This window comes from Colletes latitarsis, unplaced genomic scaffold (genome assembly GCF_051014445.1).
Source record: "Colletes latitarsis isolate SP2378_abdomen unplaced genomic scaffold, iyColLati1 scaffold0013, whole genome shotgun sequence".
Taxonomy (NCBI): Eukaryota; Metazoa; Arthropoda; class Insecta; order Hymenoptera; family Colletidae; genus Colletes; species Colletes latitarsis.
Genome location: NW_027488368.1, coordinates 26,829,794 through 26,835,822, shown reverse-complemented (window position 1 = coordinate 26,835,822; position 6,029 = coordinate 26,829,794). Strand labels below are relative to the sequence as shown.

At 41.5% G+C, this 6,029-nt stretch overlaps 1 pseudogene; it reads right to left on the bottom strand.

Annotated features, from left to right (window-relative positions):
• Nucleotides 1-233: 233 nt before the first annotated feature.
• Nucleotides 234-1,259, bottom strand: LOC143350684 (histone-lysine N-methyltransferase SETMAR pseudogene; annotated as a pseudogene).
• Between the last annotated feature and the right edge of the window lie 4,770 nt (nt 1,260-6,029).

The following is a 6,029-nucleotide window of genomic DNA, read 5'->3' as shown; positions in this document are numbered from 1 at the left end:
ATTAAACCTGGTACCGATTAATATATTAGAGGATAACGCCAGTTATGTCTGGGTTAGGTCTGGTATTTGCCATCATCTGACTCATACTTTCGCATTTTTGGCATTCTTGTTGGCCAGATCCTGTGCTTTTGTTGATTTGGATCACGTAGTTATGTATTGGGTTGTCCGGAAAGTTCGTGCCGATATTTTAGGACAATTAAAACGCAGTTCATTTAAATATTGATATACATTTATTAAATTATATAGGCACCATTCTGCTCCACAACCTTTCTCCATCTTTCCTGTAGCTTGAGAATTCCGTCCTTCCAGAACTTCTCAGATTTTTCGGCAAAAAATTTGTCCAAATGGGTTTTGATCTCAACCAAAGAGTCGAAATTTTTCCCATTAAGGGAATTTTGTAACGACCGGAAAAGGTGGAAATCCGACGGCGCAATGTCTGGCGAATACGGTGGATGGGGTAAGACATCCCAACCAAACTCCAACAATTTTTGCCGAGTCCTCAAAGACACATGCGGTCGCGCATTGTCGTGATGAAATACGACGCCCTTCCGATTCGCAATTTCTGGACGTTTTTGTTCAATTGCCGTCTTCAATTTATGAAGTTGAGAACAATACTTTTCCGAATCTATCGTTTCATTATTTGGTAAAAGCTCATAATATAAGACTCCTTTCCAATCCCACCAGATACAGAGCATTACCTTCTTCGGATGAAGACCGGCTTTTGGGGTGACTAAAGGTGGTTCATCACGCTTTCCCCAGGATCTCTTACGCTGAACATTTTTATAAATTATCCACTTCTCATCACCCGTCACTAATTGCTTTAGAAATGGCGTCTCCTCGTTGCGCTTGTAAAGCAAGTCGCAAATGGAGATGCGGTCCAACAGATTTTTCTCCGTTAGATCGTGCGGAACCCATACATCAAGGCGGTTTACATAACCAAGCTTCACGGTATGATCGTGTATGGTTGATTTTGGTTGATTTAGCATTCCTGCTAATTGACGTAATGTCGAGCGTGGGTTGTTCTCGATTTCTGTTCTAATCATATCTTCGTCTGTGGTGGACGGCCTACCTGGGCGTTCTTGATCTTCCAGGTTGAAATTTCCAGCTTTAAACCGAGCAAACCTCTTTCGCACAGTTCTTTCGGCTACAGCATCCTCGCCATAAACAGTGCATATCTTATTTGCCGCTTGTGTGGCATTTTGGCCCTTTCGGAAAAAGAAAAGCATTAAATGCCTATAATGCACTTTATTTGCCACCATATTCTAAGGCGTATAAAACTGATAAAAATTAACGAATCGTAACCAAACTTTTTTCCAAATATGACTGAAGCTATCTCTTTTAGAATATGTACACATGTCATTTGTTTTCAATAATTGTGATATATTCAGTCAGGTCTCTCGTGCTACCTACCGAAAATCGGCACGAACTTTCCGGACAACCCAATAGTATCACACTGAAGGGGTCAATTGAACCTGGTTCCGATTAATAATTTAGAGGATAACGCCGGTTATGTCTGGGTTAGTTCTAGTATTTGCAATCATCTGACTCATACTTTCGCATTTTTGGCATAGTTGAATGGCCAGATCCTGGGCTTTTTCTGATTTGGATCTCGTAGTAATGTGGTACTACACTGAGACAGACAATAATACCTGGTTCCGATTAATATTTTAGTGGATAACGCCGGCTATGCCTGGGTTAGGTCTGGTATTTGCAATCATCTAGTTCATACTTTCGCATTCTTCACATACTTGTTGGGCAGATCCTGGGTTTTTTTCTGGTTTGGATCACGTAGTAATGTGGTACCACACCGAAACTGTCAATTAAACTTGGTTCCGATTAATATTTTTTAGGATAACGCCGGTTATATCTGCGTTAGTTCTGGTATTAGCAATCATCTGGCTCATACTTTCGCATTTTTCACATACATGTTAGCCAGATCCTGGTCTTTTGCTGATTTGGATCACGTAGTAATGTGGTACCACACTGACTGGGTCAATTAAACCTGGTTCCGATTAATATTTCAGAGGATAACGCCGGTTATGTCTGGGTTAGTTCCAGTATTTGCAATCATCTGGCTCATACTTTCGCATTTTTCGCATACTTCTTGGCCAGATCCTGGGTATTTTCCGGTTTGGATTACGTAGAGATGTGGTACCACACCGAAACAGCCAATTAAACCTGGTACCATAATATTAGAGCGGATAACGCCGGTTATGTCAGGGTTAGTTCTTGTACTTGCAATCATCTAGCTCATACTTTCGCATTTTTCGCATACATGAATGGCCAGATCCTGGGCTTTTTCTGATTTGGATCAGGTAGTAATGTGGTGCCACACTGGTACAGTCAATTAATCCTGGTTTCGATCAATATTTTAGGGGGAAGGACCGGTTATGACTGGGTTAGGTCTGGTATTTGCCATCATCTGACTCATACTTTCGCATTCTTCGCATACTTGTTGTCTAGATCCTGGGTTTTTTCTGGTTTGGATTACACAGTAATGTGGTACCACACCGAAACAGTCAATTAAACCTGGTTGCGATTAATATTTCAGAGGATAACGCCGGTTATGTCTGGGTTAGGTCTGGTATTTGCCATCATCTAGCTCATACTTTCGCATTCTTCGCATACATCTTGGCCAGATCCTGGAATTTTTCTGGTTTGGATCACATAGTAATGTGGTACCACACCGAAACAGTCAATTAAACCTGGTTGCGATTAATATTGTAGAGGATAACGCCGGTTATGTCTGGGTTAGGTCTGGTATTTGCCATCATCTAGCTCATACTTTCGCATTTTTCGCATACTTGTTGGCCAGATCCTGGGCTTTTGCTGATTTGGATCACGTAGAAATGTGTTACCACACCGAAACAGTCAATTAATGCCGGTTTCGATCAATATTTTAGGGGGAAACACCGGTTATGTCTGGATTAGGTCTGGTATTTGCCATCACCTGACTCATACTTTCGCATTCTTCGCATACTTGCTGTCTAGATCCTGGGTCTTATCTGGTTTGGATTACATGGTAATGTGGTACCACACCGAAACAGTCAATCAAACCTGGTTGCGATTAATATTTTAGAGGATAACGCCGGTTATGTCTGGGTTAGTTCCAGTATTTGCAATCATATGGCTCATACTTTCGCATTTTTCGCATACTTCTTGGCCAGATCCTGGGTTTTTCCTGGTTTGGATCACATATTAACGTGGTACCACACCGAAGCTGTCAATTAAACTTGGTTACGATTAATATTTTAGAGGATAACTCCGGTTATGTCGGGGTTAGTTCTGATATTTGCGATCATTCGGCTCATAGTTTCGCATTTTTCGCATACTTGAATGGCCAGATCCTGGGCTCTTGCTGATTTGAATCACGTAGTAATGTGGTACCAAACCGAAACAGTCAATTAATCCTGGTTCCGATTAATATTTTAGAGGTTAACGCCGGTTATGTCTGGGTTAGTTCCAGTATTTGCAATCATCTGGCTCATACTTTCGCATTTTTCGCATACTTCTTGGCCAGATCCTGGGTATTTTCCGGTTTGGATTACGCAGAGATGTGGTACCACACCGAAACAGCCAATTAAACCTGGTACCATAATATTAGAGCGGATAACGCCGGTTATGTCAGGGTTAGTTCTTGTACTTGCAATCATCTAGCTCATACTTTCGCATTTTTCGCATACTTGTTGGCCAGATCCTGGGCTTTTTCTGATTTGGATCACGTAGTAATGTGTTTCCACACTGAAACAGTCAATTAAACCTGGTTCCGATTAATATTTTAGAGAACAACGCCGGTTATGACTGGGTTAGTTCCAGTATTTGCAATCACCTGGCTCATACTTTCGCATTTTTCGCGTACTTGTTGGCCAGACGCTGGGCTCTTGCTGATTTGGATCACGTAGTAATGTGGTACCAAACCGAAACAGTCAACTAAAGCTGGTTTCGTTCAATATTTTAGGGGGAAGCACCGGTTATGACTGGGTTAGCTCCAGTATTTGGAATCATCTGCCTCATACTTTCACATTCTTTGCATTCTTGTTGGCCAGATCCTGGGTTTTTTCCGGTTTGGATCACGTAGTAATGTGGTTCCACACTGAAACAGTCAATTAAACCTGGTTTCAATCAATATTTTAGGGGGAAGCACCGGTTATGACTGGGTTAGGTCTGGTATTTGCCATCATCTGACCCATACCTTCGCATTCTTCGCATACTTGTTGCCTAGATCCTGGGTTTTTTCTGGTTTGGATTACATAGTAATGTGGTACCGCACCGCAACAGTCAATTAAACCTGGTACCATATTATTATAGCGGATAACGCCGGTTATGTCAGGGTTAATTCTTGTATTTGCAATCATCTAGCTCATACTTTCGCATTTTTCGCATACATGAATGGCCAGATCCTGGGCTTTTTCTGATTTGGATCTCGTAGTAATGTGGTACTACACTGAGACAGACAATTATACCTGGTTCCGATGAATATTTTAGAGGATAACGCCGGTTATGCCTGGGTTAGGTCTGGTATTTGCAATCATCTAGTTCATACTTTCGCATTTTTCGCATACTTGAATGGCCAGAACCTGGGCTTTTTTTAGATTGGATCGCGTAGTAATGTGGCACCACACCGAAACAGTCTATTAAACCTGGTGTCGATTAATATTTTGGAGGATAACGCCGGTTATGTCTGGGTTAGGTCTGGTATTTGCAATCATCTGACTCATACTTTCACATTTTTCGCATACTTGTTGGCCAGATTCTTGGCTCCTGCTGATTTGGATCACGTAGTAGTGTGGTACCAAATCGAAACAGTCAATTAAACCTGGTTGCAATTTCGACAGACAATTATACCTGGTTTCGATCAATATTTTAGGGGGAATCACCGGTTATGTCTGGGATAGGTCTGGTATTTGCCATCATCTAGCTCATACTTTCGCATTTTTCGCATACTTGAATGGCCAGAACCTGGGCTTTTTTTAGATTGGATCACGTAGTAATGTGGTACTACACTGAAACTGTCTATTAAACCTGGTTCCGATTAATATATGAGGGAACAACGCCGGTTATGTCTGGGTTAGTTCCAGTATTTGCAATCATCTAGCTCATACTTTCGCATTTTTCGCATACTTGTTGGTCAGATCCTGGGTATTTTCCGGTTTGGATTATGTAGTAATGTGGTACCACACCGAAACAGTCAATTAAACCTGGTACCGTTTAATATTTTAGAGGATAACGCCGGTTATGTCAGGGATAGTTATTGTATTTGCAATCATCTAGCTCATACTTTCGCATTTTTCGCATACTTCTTGGTCAGATCCTGGGTATTTTCCGGTTTGGATTATGTAGTAATGTGGTACTACACCGAAACAGTCAATTAAACCTGGTACCGTTTAATATTTTAGAGGATAACGCCGGTTATGTCAGGGATAGTTCTTGTATTTGCAATCATCTAGCTCATACTTTCGCATTTTTCGCATACTTGAATGGTCGGATCCTGGGCTTTTTCTGGTTTGGATCACATAGTATTGTGGTACCGCACCGAAACAGTCAATTAAACGTGGTTGCGGTATATATTTTAGAGGATAACGGCGGTTATGTCTGGGTTAGGTCTGGTATTTGCCATCATCTAGCTCATACTTTCGCATTTTTCGCATACGTGCTGGCCAGATCCTGGGCTTTTTCTGATTTGTATCACGTAGTAATGTCGTACTACACTGGTACTGTCAATTAAAGCTGGTTTCGATCAATAATTTAGGGGGAAACACCGGTTATGTCTGGGTTAGGTCTGGTATTTGCAATCATCTAGCTCATACTTTCGCATTTTATGCATTCTTGTTGGCCAGATCCTGGGTTTCTTCTGGTTTGGATCACATAGTATTGTGGTACCGCACCGAAACAGTCAATTAAACCTGGTTCCGATTAATATTTTAGAGGACAACGCCGGTTATGTCTGGGTTAGGTCTGGTATTTGCCATCATCTAGCTCATACTTTCGCATTTTTCGCATACTTCTCGGTCAGATCCTGGGTATTTTCC